The sequence below is a fragment of the Equus przewalskii genome, chromosome 28 (assembly GCF_037783145.1).
Source record: "Equus przewalskii isolate Varuska chromosome 28, EquPr2, whole genome shotgun sequence".
Taxonomy (NCBI): domain Eukaryota; kingdom Metazoa; phylum Chordata; class Mammalia; order Perissodactyla; family Equidae; genus Equus; species Equus przewalskii.
This window is the reverse complement of record NC_091858.1, coordinates 36,873,258-36,888,366: the sequence shown is the minus strand read 5'-3', so window position 1 is coordinate 36,888,366 and position 15,109 is coordinate 36,873,258. Positions and strand designations below refer to the sequence as shown.

At 42.6% G+C, this 15,109-nt stretch overlaps 1 long non-coding RNA gene across 1 annotated transcript; it reads left to right on the top strand.

Moving 5' to 3' along the window:
• Positions 1-11,699, top strand: LOC139079988 (uncharacterized). The gene is made up of 5 exons (XR_011534085.1): positions 1-90; positions 4,747-4,847; positions 9,945-10,066; positions 10,203-11,225; positions 11,385-11,699. It is a non-coding gene; the product is annotated as an uncharacterized lncRNA (long non-coding RNA).
• The last annotated feature ends 3,410 nt before the right edge of the window (positions 11,700-15,109 follow it).

Here is a 15,109-nt window from a genome sequence, read left to right as displayed (position 1 = left end):
TAGTCCCATCTCTTTTTCCAGATTGGAACACAGCTATAATGCCTGGAAGTGCAGCAGCCATCTTGGGACCATGAGAATGAAATCATTGAGGTAAAGAAGGTGTGCACGCAGGACAAAAAGGAAATCTGAGCAAAATTATATTATGTGACAGCTGCAGCTGTCCTAATGCCCTCCCACTAGACTTTTGGATATATGAGAAAAATAAACCTTTCCATAACAGTTAAGCTGCCTTACTTGGGTTTCTCCCATATGCAGCCATGTGAAATATCAAGTGATGTAAACCTCTATCAATTTTAGTATTTTTACGAGGTTGTGAATTGGCAAAAGTTAACAAATATGTGATTATTGCTTGTGGTATTAAACTAGTTATGGGGATGGCTCCACCCCAGACCCATGAATCAGATTTTGATAGAGGATCTGAAAATCTATACTCTTCCCAATCTCCTCAGGTAATTGCAATCAATTTGGTCTGGAGCTTTGCAAAACCACTGCAAAGAGAATTTTCAGTTGAATAATATCTTGAAGACTGGACTTAGAATGCACAGAAAATAGTGCATGAAAAGTTTAGGCCCATATCTCATTGCTGATGAAAGGGATGGCCATCCCAGCAGCATCCATGAGTGTGCACTGAAGTCAGATGGGACGTGGAGGTGGGACGAAGGCCTCCTTCATTGCCTCATTGTCGCTCAGATGATACTGAGCCATTCAGTTAGGCTCCTGGATTTAGGGCTTCTTTCCTCGCAGGTCAAGCACAAAGGCTGAGCTAAGTCAACCTGAGTGTCACCCAGCAGAGACCCCTCTGTGGAGCTTGAGCATCCTGACCGCATACTTCAGGGTCCTCAGACTTTTGACATGACAGCCTCTGCCTCCAAGAGTGACTGCTTCAGCAGATCAAGACCAAAGCCGCATGACCTTTTATGACTGCCATAACAAAATGTCACAGACCAGGGAGCCCAAACAACAGAAATTTATTTTATCACAGTTCTGGAGGCTAGAAGTTCAAGATCAAGGTGCCAGCAGGGTTAAGTTCCTCTGAGGCCTCTCTTCTTGGCTTGCAGGGGGCCAAACTTCAACTCATCATCACTGTGCAGGCATCCTTGGTGTCTCTTTCTCTTCTTACAAGGACATCAGTCATATGGGAGAGTTTCACCCTAACAGCCTCACTTTAACTTAATCACCTCTTTAAAGACCTATCCAAATATAGTTACTTTCTGATGCAATGGGGTGTTGAGACTTCAACATATGGATTCTGTGGGGACACATTTCACCCCACAACAATGACCTAGCCTCAGAGTCACCCAGTGTTGCTTCCTTCACAGGCTATTGGCACAATGATAAGCTCACCCTGATTTGGGCTGTGCTGGGGAGGTTGGCATAGACTGTGAGTCTTAATGGGAGAATGTTGAAGACTTTTCTGCCATGTTCTCACACAGCCGGGATTTGAAGCAGTTGAGGAAGAAGCTAGTGTGAGTGATTACTGGGAGCTACAGACACTGATGGGCTTTTAAATGTGATAAGACACACATTATACAAATGAGTTAGAACGGTGAAAGGTCCTGTGATGAAAAGAAACAGATGGAGGCCATTATTTTGGGCATTGAGATATAGCAGAGAAATACAAAAAGGTTCTTCTTTTCATGATGGGAAGACAGGATGTGCGGGTAAAAACAGAAGTAAAGAAATAGGTAACATTTAATTAGTTCCTATTTCCTGGTAGAGGTTACTCGTTCCCATTTTTTTTTTAAAAAAACACATCATTTTTTTTCCCATTTAGAAAGATCTAATTTTGACATTAAAGATAGGTCTTCATATTCAAATTTTGGTATGGACAAGCATATGGGTCCTCAGATTTATTTTGAGAGTCCAAGAGTTACACAAGTAATACGCGTCTGTGTTTATTTTCAGGATCATCAAAACTGAAAAAGTTATTTTGTGGTGATAAATCAAAATTGAAGAACAAAATCTTAGTTTGTGAAATCACTATTTCTCCAGGCAGGGCTTACAGAAAGATTCTCAGTTGTTTGGATGTTTTTTCCTTTAGGAAGGGATTGCATCTTACTCGTGATCAAGAAGCATTTGTATTCATGGCAATAACGATAAGGTTTACAAGAGCTTAATTTTGTTGAGGATTCAAACTGAGTAGGCAAGTGAAGGTATATGAAATGTTCCTCTGAACTGCAGGGGAAAAAAAAGTAATCCTTCCAGAACATTCTAAGGTGATTTGTTTTCTGGTTCCTTTCCAATCTTCAGAGTTAATGAAGTTGCTGCTCTCAAATGTACTGTTACATGAAAAGGTGAGATGATGCTCCTTCTCTATGACCCCAAGTGAAAGATGAGCCTCTCAGTCAATGGGCAGGGCAAAGATTGAAGTGGATTTGCGTATGACTTGGAAAAGTACTTCTTTTGTTCTTATAAAATCACTATTTGCAAAACACATTGGGTTAACCATTGTATCTTCCCTTCTTTTTAAATATCAAATTTTAATGGTGAGGATGTTGGTTATAATACATTTCGTTTGTTAAAATTAAGCAATTTTACTTTGCCTCTTAAAATTTAATGGAATGGTAATTTTCCTGGCTTTTAGTAGCTGCAAATCAAAATTGGTCAAGTCAATTTAACTATAATTTAGTAAAATAAAACATTTCTCTGTGGTCTGACAACTTCCATGAATAATGTATCTTTAATAGCTGTCAATTAAGGTAGTTTTTAAGAGATTTATGATGGGGGTATAAATATCTCCAAAAGGTAATTTATGGCACAGACTCAGACAATTCTTTGAATAAATCTACTCTGACAGCAGATAAATTGCTATACCGTATAAAAATAATGGAAAACATTTTGAATGTCTCTGCTTGCTCTATCCTGTTCCTTTTTATTCCATTCTTTCACCCCTTAATTCCAATATCCAAATCACAGAATTTTAGAGGTGAAAGAATCTAAGTGATCATCAGAAGTAACCTCCTCAGTATACAATTTACATATCATAATGCACATTTTGTATATCTTATATAAAAAGCTAGAACCCAAGAGTACTCTGACCTCTTCAAATAAATCCGTTGACATAGGTATTTGAATCCCATATGGAATTGCTACACAAAAATATTGAAAATCATTTTATGTTCAACAGCAGAAGTTGAAAAACTGAAAAAAGATAAGAGTATGACTAACAATATAGAGATTCTCTGTGGTAAATACACCGTATACAAAATTAAAGGACAACCAGCTGGTAGAAGCTCTTTGCCACAGGATTGAATTAATCCACCTTTCTTTCTGACATCCCTGTACCTCCTTTCTTGCTCGGAACTGGAGGGGTCTGGAGCTCTAGGAACAGAAAGAAAGCATCAACTCTTAGAATATTGAATTAGAATTTCTTCTTCTCCAATTCATCCAGTCTTGCATGCAAGTTCCAAGTTTTGTCCATTCCTCTGAGGTCTTCCCTTAGGTCATGACAGATAGGACAAAGTGACATCAGAACTGCTATTTCCTGGCAATCTAATAGGAGCTGCAATCCTGGTCCACAGGTAGAGATAAAAGCTTGAGGGATGTACCTGAGATCAACCCCTCTTTCCAGAAATTAATAAGATAAAGTCATTTTGGAATTTTTGCTTGGCGAAGCCTAAGATAGTTCGTTTATTGGGAAGGCTGTACATGTGCTAGTGGCTGTCAAACCCCCTCTGGCCCCTTGAAATAAACTCACATTGTGGCAGAAGTCAGAATGTGAAGCAGTTAATGTAGCCAGTGCAGGCATCTGTCTTCCATCTCCCGCATTTGTTCTGTAGATCCTTGTCTTTCGTCTTTTAAAATCAGCAGCCTCTTCCTTGGTTGATTTTCCATCCATGGAGACCCCCACAGTCTGCTGGAGCCTTCAAACAAATGCTCCAGTTTTTGACTTTCTAACTTGACTTTAACTGTTAGCACACCTCTGGCATGACTATCTTCTCTGCTGGCCCACTTGCAGCAAAATCCTATGTTAAGGATACTTCTCTGAAATACCACGTGGCCCATCAAAAGAGGGAAATATAGTTTATAGAATATCATAAATATAATATTAAATACAAATAGAAGCCAATCTGCAATTCAATGGGGTTAAATAAGTGACTGGTGACAATTTCCATCTTCGGTGTATCCTCAGCAACGTTTCCGAGGCAGCTTGTTTCTATTTACTATGTGCTATTTGTTTGACATCATATTGATATAAGTCCATAAGTCCCATCAGAATTGGGAGCTTGTATACATTCCATCCATGCTTTAGTCTCTCTACAAATTTCTGAATGAGAAAGAAATCATAAGTTCTGGAACGTAATGGAATTATATAAAGCCCAATTTATACATTGTGAACCAAATTTGTAGCTTATATGTTCTGCAAAATTACTGCTTTTAAGACAAAAAAAGAAAAAGAAAAATGAAATACTTTGCTTTAACAGAAATGAAACTATGTCAACAACCTCAAAATTAAAGTCTTGCTTGTTTATTCCTGGACAATCTTTCAATAGCTCTGCCTCTCCAGGGGCTTCTGCCCCTTTATCGCCGATGTTCCAGGTTTAAGAGAGACAAGTGTGCTGGCCGTGCGATGATTATTCAGGACCACTGTTAGGATGATTCCTACTCCCTCACCCCTCTGTCTTTTGAGTATGCTTCACCTGTGCCTGTCCATTGGCCCTTCAGCCGAGGTGTGTGAACTGTGGGAAACTCTGCTGCATCATTGAAAGTTGAGTTGCAACTTTTCATTCAGATTTCTGTCTGCAGGTCTCCTGTCAGCTGGCTGAATTTTGGAAACCTGAATAGGAGTTGGAAAAGCAGGTGGATCTTAAAATTCCCACGAGTGCTAAAGATCAGGGCAGAACAAGGTATAAATTTGGCTGGGGAAAGGAAAGAATTGGAACAAAGTTGGGAGGGAAAAGAAAGGATCACATAGGCATTATTGAGTAGTAACCCGGGCATGGCAGTCAGAGGTCTGGCTACTAATAGAGTTCGCGTTGGGAAGAACCGTGTGTCAGTTACCCCTTTGCATAAGAATCAATACAAAATGTAGTGGCTTAAAACCACAACCATTTGTTGAACTCACATTTTTGTGGGTTAGAATTTTGGGCTAGACTCCGCTGGGAAGCTTTTCCGTCTCAGCAGGGCTCACTCAAGCGTCTGCGGTCAGCTTCCAGGTTGGCTGCGGTTGATGGTCCAGCATGACCTCACTTGGGATGGGTCGTGTCTGTGCCACTAGGTCTTTCTCCCTCGAGCAGACTAGGTCTGGCTTGTCCGTTAGCTGCTGGGCAGGGTTCTGAGAGAGAGCAGATACATGCAAGGCTTCTTGAGGTCAAGGGCCAACATGGCTGGCCATCATTTCAGCCTCATTGGATTAGCTGTTACGTCACAAACCCAGCTCAAATGTAAGGGATAAGGAAATAGACTGTACGTCTTGATGGGAGAATTTTGAGTCATACTTCAAAGGACAAGGACATAGGGAGGCAACAAACGATTGTGGGCATTTTATAATCAACGCATCCCAAAGAGTGACAAATGGATAAGCAGTTAAGGCAACCAGAATCCAGATCACATCTTTAGATCATATAATTTGCAACTGGAAATCTTGCCCTTAGGCCCTCTTGAAACCAGTCTTTGAGTGAGATTGAGTTGAATCCTTGCCATGGAATTAAATATAACAAATATTGGTGGTAACAGGCAAAACAGGCAGTAAAGCGCCTGGCACGTGAGGGTAAAGCAACTTCGGGATGTTGTGGTTAAGAGTCTGGAGCCCAAGATGAGTTCAAGTCAGCCTCAACCATTAGAAGTGCCTGTGAGGCCTGGGGAGCCACAGACTGCCCTCCTCTCCAAACTAGGAACAGGGCACAGGCAGTTTTAAAGTGCTGTTCCATGTCTAAAACTGTTGGCTACAGATGCAAGGAACAATGGAACAGTCAAATGCGTCTCTGACAGCTCCTTCATGCTTTTTGTATATTCTTTCATCCCATGGTATAAGGTGATACAGTCAAGGAGGTGTAAGTTCTGGCAACCCCTTTCTTCTCCCCATCAGGAGCCCCAGAGCTGTACCTTACCTGACCTGCTGCCCTAATGTGGCACCTCATCCCTGGGAGGACTCTTTCCCTCTTAATCTTGCTTCCCCTCTGTAGTGTGACACTCCTGGCAGAAGCTACCTGAATCAGCGACTTTACATGTTTTGATGATGTGATGGTTAATTTCACGTGTCCCTTTGACTGCGCTAAGGGATGTTCACACGCCCAGTTGATAATTATTTCTGAGTGTGTCTGTGAGTGTGTCTCCAGAAGAGATTAGCATTTGAGTCTGTAGACTGAGTAAAGAAGATGCCCTCTCCAATGCAGGTGGCATCAGTCAATCCATTGAGAACCCGAAAAGAAGAAAAAGACAGAGGAAGGGTGAATTCGCTCTCTCTGCTTGAGCTGGGACATCCATCTCTCCCGTCTTTGGATAGTGAAGCTGCTAGTCCTTGGTGTCTCAGACCCACACAGGACCTTGCATCATTGGCCCCCCCAATTCTCAGGCCTTCAGATGCAGACCACTGACTTTCCTGGATCTCCAGCTTGCATATGGCAGATGGTGGGACTTCTTGGCCTCCATAATTGTGTGAGCCAATCCCTATGAAAAATCTCCTCCTTTATCGTCTTCTCTCTCTGTATATCCTATTGGTTCTGTTTCTCTGGAGAACCTCGACAACACAGAAGGACAGTCACCAGATGAGAAATCCTCAGGGAAGCCTTCCTCTGTGTTTTTACTGTTGGGTGACTTCTGGTGGGGCACAGACTTCTGAGCATCAGTGTCTTATTTATAAAACTGAACTACTTACTTGACTAATAGTTTGAGTTATTCTACATGTGAAATGAGCAGTTTCAATTTGACTGTTTTAGCAGGGCTTTCTAGTCATTCAAAGGGAGAAGAAAGAGCTCTTTCCATTTGTTACCTTGGTGTGGGGCACCTTCACTGAATTTTGCAGCATCATTCAGTTAACTTAGATCAATACTAAACTAGGCGTTGGTCAGAAATTGGCACTACAAAATTTGAGTTATCTGAGAAAGCGTACACTCCTTAATATGTAATTTAACAATGGAGATCATAGTCAGGCAAAAATCAAGCCTTTGAAGGTCTTAAAAAGAATTCTGAATGGTAAAACAGGTTCCATTCTTTTTAAAAATATCATATCATTGCGCTAAGAACACTTAATATGAGGTTTACCCTCTTGAATGTTTTTCTATCAGATTATTTTTATTACAATTGGAAAATATAAATAGAATTAAGAAGTTATTAAGAAAAAAACAGCAGTCTTCTGAATAACTCTACTTCTGTCAAAATTTCATTTTTAAATTCTTATTATTATTATTTTTTAAATTTAATTCTTTTATTGAGGTCATGTTGGTTTATAACATTGTGTAATTTCAGGTATACATCATTACATATCGGTTTCTGTATAATCTGCATTGTGCTCACCACCAATGGTCTAGTTTTCACCTGTCACTGTACACATGTGCCCCTTTACTCCTTCTGCCCTCCTTTCCGCCCTCTTCCCCTCTGGTAGCCGCTAATTTGATCTCTTTGTCCATGTGTTTGTTTATCTTCCACGTGAGTGAAATCATACAGTGTTTATCTTTCTCTGTCTGGTTTATTTCGATTAAAATAATACCCTCCAGGTCCATTCATGTTGTTGAAAATGTCATGATTTTGTCTTTTTTTATGGCTGAGTAGTATTCCATTGTATATACATATATATATACCACATCTTTATTCATTCATCGGTCAGTGACACTTGGGTTGCTTCCCCATCTTGGCTATTGTGAATAGTGCTGCAATGAACATAGGGGTGCATAGGTCTCTTTGAATTGTTGATTTCATGTTCTTTGGATAAATACCCAGCAGTGGGATGGCAGGGTCATACGGCATTTCTATTTTTAAATTTTTGAGAAATCTCCATACTGTTTTCCATCGTGGCTGCACCAGTTTGCATTCCTACCAGCAGTGTATGAGGGTTCCCTTTTCTCCACATCCTCTCCAACATTTGTTATTTTCTGTCTTGGTAATTATAGCCATTCTGATAGATGTAAGGTGATATCTCATTGTAGTTTCGATTTGCATTTCCCTAATGGTTAGTGATGTTGAACATCTTTTCATGATCTTGCTGGTCATCTGTATATCTTCTTTGGAAAAATGTCTGTTCATATTCTCTGCCCATTTTTTTATTGTTTTTTTTTGTTGAGTTGTGTGAGTTCTTTATATATTTTGGAAATTAACCCCTTGTTGGATGTATGATTTGCAAACAGTTTCTCCCAGATGGTGGATTCTCTTTTCGGCTGGTTTCCTTAACAAATTTTAAGTGTACCATACGTTTTTGTTGACTAGATACAGTGTGGCACAGCATAGCTCTAGGACTCACTCATCTTGCTTACCTGAAACTCTGTGCTTATTGATCAGCCATTTGAACATGAAGAAGAGATTTGATTTTTCTACTGGTCTCAAAACTTTCCATATTGGCAGAAAAACTATCTTGGACCACGTTTCAAATGGATAAAATATATTGCCACTTCAAGTGATATTGTCAAAGATGAATTATAAATTCACTCTTTACTTAATATTTCAGGAGATGTTCCCTTTTGACATGTTACTTTTACCATTAAATAACTGGACTCAACAATTAACTGATTGTTTATTAGTATATTCAAAATAAATTGGGTGCAATCCTGAGCACGTGTCTCTGTTTTAGAATAAAGGTCGTCAGACCCTCACGCAGCTGTATCTTCCACCTGCGGAAGTGGGTCAGCACGTGGTGCAGCAGTGCTTGAACACAGGCAGCATTTCACCCCAAATCAATAGGGACTGCACAGCATGGGGGCAGTGACAGGATGGATGGTGTTTTCCCAGAAGACTTTCTTTAGAAAGAACATATGCTAAGTGAAATGAGCCAGACCCCAGAAACAGAAAGGCAAATACTGTCTGATCTCACTTAGATGTGAAATCTAAAAAAGTGGAACTCATAGAACCAGAGAGGAGAATAGTGGTTGCCTGGGGCTGGGGGTGGGGGAAACAGGGAGATGTTGGTCAAAGGGTACAAACTTCCCGTTATACGATGAACAAGTTCTGGAGATCAACGTACAGCATGCTGACTATAGTTAACAGTACTGTATTGTATACTCAAAATTTGCTGAGAACAGATCTTAAGTATTCTCAGCACACACCACACATTCCCCCAAAAAAGGTGACTGTGTGAGGAGATGGATGTGTTAATTAGCTTGATTATGGTAATCGTTTCACGATGTATGCATCTATCAAATCATCACATTGTAACCTTAAATATATACATGTTTTATATGTCAATTATACTTCAATAAAGCTGGGAAAAAAGATGAAAAAACATTTCCAGGAATAAAATCCCAGCATCAGAACCATATTTTTTAGTCACTGTCAAATTTACTGAGAAATGCAGTATTTTTAAAAGTGCTAACTACTTTAGTAGATAGATTCTGACATTTTTTGCATGTTCCGTTTCTGCATAGATGTTTGAGGTATAATTTTTTAAAATCACTTAATGGAGATATGATTGATGTATAAAAGGCTGTACATATTTAATGTCTACAACTCGATGTGCTGGGAGAAACCATCACCACAGTCTATGCTGTAAACATATCCATCACCCCAAAAGCTTTCTACCCCTGCTCTATTATTTCTTCTTATTACTTTCTTTTTGTGATGAGAACATTTAACACTCGTGCAAATTTTTAAGTAAGATCTCCCCAGACAGCTTTTCAAAATTCCAGACATCGCCAGAGAAAGTTTTATCGCAAACGGGGTCTACAGAGAAAGGCGCACGTGAAGATGGGAAGTTAGGTGAACTGAGTAATACGTCAACCCTCCACCAGCCCTAACCTGGGCCTTATAATGTGATGTGGTGGCAAGAACACACACACGACCCCCTTCTGCCCTTCCAGAGGCACCCTCAGGGCTTCTGTCGATGAGAAGCAGGCATGCGTGGCAGAGGATCGGGTGAAGGCGGAACCAGAGGATGACCATGTGGAGGAGACTGACTCAGCACAGACAAAAGCCTGGAGCAGTAAGTGTGTTTACGGGATGCTTGAGTCAGTCTTTGGGAACAGCTCCCAATGGGTCTGGGGTGTGGCCTTATGCATGGGATGGGTCTATGAAGCCTATATATGGCGATAACATTATGACCTTCCTTCCATCCACAGGGGAGTGGGGCCTGGGGAATTTCATCTCCTATCTTCACCTTGCCAGGACCTGAGTTAGATTTTGGTCCAGAAAACATCAGAGCATGAAGGGCTGCCTGATATGGGTACCATATTGGTGGCCTTGGATACCTAAAGATGTGCAAAGCAGCCCCTGTAAGTTAAGCAAGCAGTTTTCCTTCAGGTAAATCTACGTGGTAACCCTACACCTCACGGACCTGCACACCCCATGTCCTCTGTGTGACTCCTGACGCTGGGTGGAGACCTGCCATCTTCTCTGTATCTCACTCTCCCTTTGTCATCTCTGACTTTGCTCTAACAGTTTGTATTCTGGACTTACTTAGTATTCTTTCATATGTGAGGTGGTCTCATGTTGCGATGTTTATCATATTTGTATTTAGTTGCATGTGTGCCCTCTGATCCCCGAGGTAGAGAGGGCATGAGTCGGGTTGGGGGAGATGGGAGAGGGGCGGGCGCACAGGGGGTAGAGGTGACAGAGGGGGTCAGAGACATTTCAGAGTTCCTCCTAAACCAGCTGAGAGCAGAGATTGAGTAGGACTAGGTAGTTAGAACTGAAAATAATTTATTTTGAATAAAATACCGGCGGGGGGGGGGGGGCTTTAAAAACACCAGCTCTCTCTCTTCCCCTCTTTCTCTCTCCCTCCCTCCCTCACTAATTCTGTCTCTCCCCAAAATAGTAAGTACAATATGACATCCCAGAAAGAAGGTCACTGTGACTTAAGGAATTTTAACTAGAGGTCAGATCAGAGAGATTTGAATCGTGTGTTTATAAGGCAGGAGTCTCGGGCATCATCACTTCCACATCTGACACCCTTTAAGTAATAAGCAGAAGTAAGAGACCTGATAGTGCTTAAGTCAGAAAAGTTTTCTCCCCTGTGAACTCCTGCGCAGTGATGTTTACATATCCTTCTTCTTTTGTCCTGAGAGACCCTTGAGGGAGGAGATGAGGTCCTCGTGGGCTGGTGGCTGCAGGCGCCTTTGAGAAAGTCCTGGTTTGTGTGTTTTGTAAGTGCTTTTGTAGGGGTGACGTCTTATGTGCCTGCTCTTTCACCAGACAGACACATTTTCCCCCTTCCTGTCCCTGGCACCAAGCCCTGAGCTGTGACCGCATATGCAGCCAGTAACTATCTGTGAAAGGATTTGCGAGTTGTATTTTGCTTACAGAATCCTTTGGCTCATCTGCCTCCCGCTCCCGTCTGGAGCTTGGCCGTGTGGACCTGTGTATGTGTGGTGGGGTCATGTCGAGATGATGAGGGCCAGAAAGAAGAAGGACTCATTGGCAACGCCGAATGTCAAAAACAGTTTTCAGGGCTGGCTGTAAGCATTTCTGACGGTGACCTCCTAAGGCTTATTCTATATTGTCCATAATTTAATTGGATAGACGGATGACACACACGCAGCATCAGTATCAATGTGGAGATGCTGCTCATTTCCACTGCACTCTTCTCTACCAGCCATCTGTGTCCTATCGTGTTGCAGGTAAGGAAGAAAATTTTATCTCAAAAGGGTGAAAGTGTATGAAACGCATGAGATAATCTTGGCTTCTCAGGGCAGGTGGAGCCCCTGTGGAGGAACTGGGGCTGTTTCACTGAGGATGGTTCAAACTGGCCACCGACTTCTCCCAGGAAGCTGGAGAGAGAACGAACTTTGAGAGACCGGTCAGATGAGAGAGACATCGAGCTGGAGGGAGGCGTCTGGTGGAGAGTGAGTTTCTGGGCAGACGGGGAAATGCCACCTGCGAGAATCAGGGAGAGAAGAGGAAGAGGAGCCCTCGCTTTTGTGACGATGTCACAGTCAACTCATCTCTCTCCCCTCTTTCCGCCATTTCTTCCTGGTTCTCTGTGTCCTCGTCTCTGTCCTTCCAGGGCTGTGGTTGTGTTGCCGTCCTGTGCTCTCCCTCACTCTCCCCCATTACTGCTCTGCTAAGGTGTGAGGCTTCGCCTCTCCATAGGGCACATGCTCACAGCTGTATATACAAGTGCTCACGAGTGGATTAGGGTCCTAGTGAGGCTAACATGTCCAGAGGGTGTCCAGGTGCTCAGGGTGCTGTTTTCTGTAAGTCCAGGCACCCGGGGATCTGACTCTATAGCGGGAAGAGCCCTACTAGGGACATGGAGGCCACAGTGGTGGCACCTGCGTGATTTCTGGTGTGTTTGTCTCCTGAGGTTTCCTTGTTAAGACCCAGGTCAAGGACCTTATAACTCTGAAGTAATGAAAACTAAACATTTGGTCTTCATCCTTGGTTCCTGGCTTGTGGCTCCTAAAAGCCTCGGAATCTGTGGAACGATAAGAGCGTCTTTTGTATGTTAATGAGATGACGTTATCTTGGGGGCCCTAAGATAGTTTAAGGATGGGAGCCAGTAGCCAGAAAGACCAAAGCATGATTAGTAGGCTGAAACTTTCAGCCCTGCCCCTGACCTCCATTGAGGGGTGAAGGGCTGGAGGTTGAATTAATCACCACTGGCCACAAAGGCATAGGGAGGGCTTCCAGGCTGGTGAACACGTGGAGGTGCTGGGAGGGTGGGTGATGCACCTGGGGAGGGTGTGGGAGCTTGGCACCCCTTCCCACCCACCTCGCTCTATGCATCTCTTCCACTTGGCTGGTCCTGAGTTGTATCCTTTATAATAAACTGCTAAACGTAAGTAAAGTGTTCCCTGAGTTCTGGGAGCCGTTCTAGCAAATTATCGAAACTGAGGAGGGGCTGGTGGAAGCCCCTGACGTATATCCTGTCAGTCAAAAATACAGGAGGCCTGGACTTGCGATTGGTGTACAAAGTTGGGGCGTCTTGGGAGACCAAGCCCTTCAGCTGTGGGGTGTGATAATTCTGGGTAGTGAGCATCAGAACTGAACCGAACCGAACTGTAGGACACCCAGTTGGTGTCGGAAAAGTGGAGAATTGGTTGATACGGGAAAAAACCCCCACACATTTGGTGTCATAAGTGCTGGTGATGTGGATCAAGGCTGCCCCGGGTAGAGAAGCCCAAGGTGTCCTGGCCTACATGCCGATCTACATGACCCGATGGATTTTATGGAGTGGGTTAGGGCTGCCCCAGGGAGAGAAGCCCAGGTCATCCTCACCTACATGCCGATCTATATGACCAGATTCATATCTAAAGTTATACGACCACACAATAACCAGACCCCATCTGCACTGAAACCATTTAATGACTTTTTACGTCATCTTTTCTTTTTCCAGTAAAAATAACTCACACCCATGCCTTATAAATTTAGCTCTAACCCTCAACACATGGCAGCAGCAGCTCTTACTGCCCGTGGGTCCTGCCCCCATGCTACTCCATGCTATTCTCTAAATAAAAGAGCACCACTGCCAGACCTTGAGAGTCCAAGAAATCTTTCTTTTGACTCTTCGGCTCGCCGCCCCCACATCACTGGGAGTAAAAACAGTTCATAACACCTATATTTTCCCTCACTGGACAAAAGATCAGTTAAACTGAGGCCTTTGATATAATCTTTCTGGGCCTCAGCCTCCTCATTTGTCTGGGAGGTAAGGTAGACTCAGACAGTATCTTCCAGTCTGTAGTGCTAGGGCTTCTAAATTATATGTGACCATATATATTGATGTCACTGAACAAAGGGCATGATCTTCTCACGGCAAGACAAAAGCCAATCTGCCAAGAGGCAAGACGGTGGTAGAAAAAGGACTTTTATCAGGTGATGAGCAAGCTAATTAGAAGACGGTGGACCAGTGTCCTAAAGAACCATCTTAAGGGATATCAGGAACCTTGAAGCAGCTATACGGGGCTAGAGGGCTATGGAGGAAAAGGTCAGGAATGCCGGGCCTCTGGTGCTGTAGGCTGGGAGTGGCCCCACCAGACCTCTCAGCTGCTGTTGCTGATGGACGCCAGTATAGACTCTCTGTCTGCGGGTCATCACATTCCTAAGGAACTCAGAAGAACAAAGTCATCGTCTCAACGCAGCTGGAAGGTAGATATGTAAGCAGGGGTCATAAAATCATGATGCATGCAGTTTTCTTTGTGTTCCAGCTACTTATTATCTAGCCTACATGCAAGCTGGACGTATGTCCAGCTGGATTAATTACTTAGAGGTTATACAGAGTTATAACACAGCTTCCTTGCTACAGTGTGGCTTCCCTTATGTCAAACTCGTATTGAGCCGGTATCATTGGTAGATTTAATTTTTGAAAATACGTTTCCTTTTGATAAAGATTTCTACAGATGCAGAAGCTTAATGAGCTACCAACTTTGTGCACTCAGCAACATGACAGACCAGAAACATAGAATTTGCTTTATGCTGGAAGTAAACAGAATGACGAGGCCACTCTCCTATCTTAAAAAAAAACCCAAAAGGATAAAATTTAGAAGTACAGCTCCAAAACACCAAATAGAGGGATTTCCTTTCTGCCTATGATTAAGAACAAAAATCAGTGCCCACATTACTTCTTTTGTTTGTGTGCTTTTTCTACCATATTATTTTAAATACTTGTCTAAAATTGGTAACGTGATGCATAAACAAGAGACCTATTGAATTAGATAGAAAGAAAAGTAGTGGCTAAGTCCTCAAGTCAGACCAGAACTTTGAGCGCTGTCCTCGGGCCATGCTGGGAGAGGGTTATAATGAGATCCCTCCGCAATTACCCAGACCATGTTGCATGTGACCCATGAGCACCCCAAATCCACAGTAGGCTGAAGTCGAGCTCCAAGGACACCACCTCTATTCATCGTCTGCTGAGATGCCAGACTGAGACTGCAGTCCCAGAGAATTCTAGTTTCCCCAGTACAAGCTTATCCTGATGTTAGAGTCGCTCATCTAATATTTGATGTTTAGTATTTACATTTCATATACTTAAATGTATTTATCTACTTTTGTATACTTACTACTTAATATTTAATACTCTTCGACAGTCAAC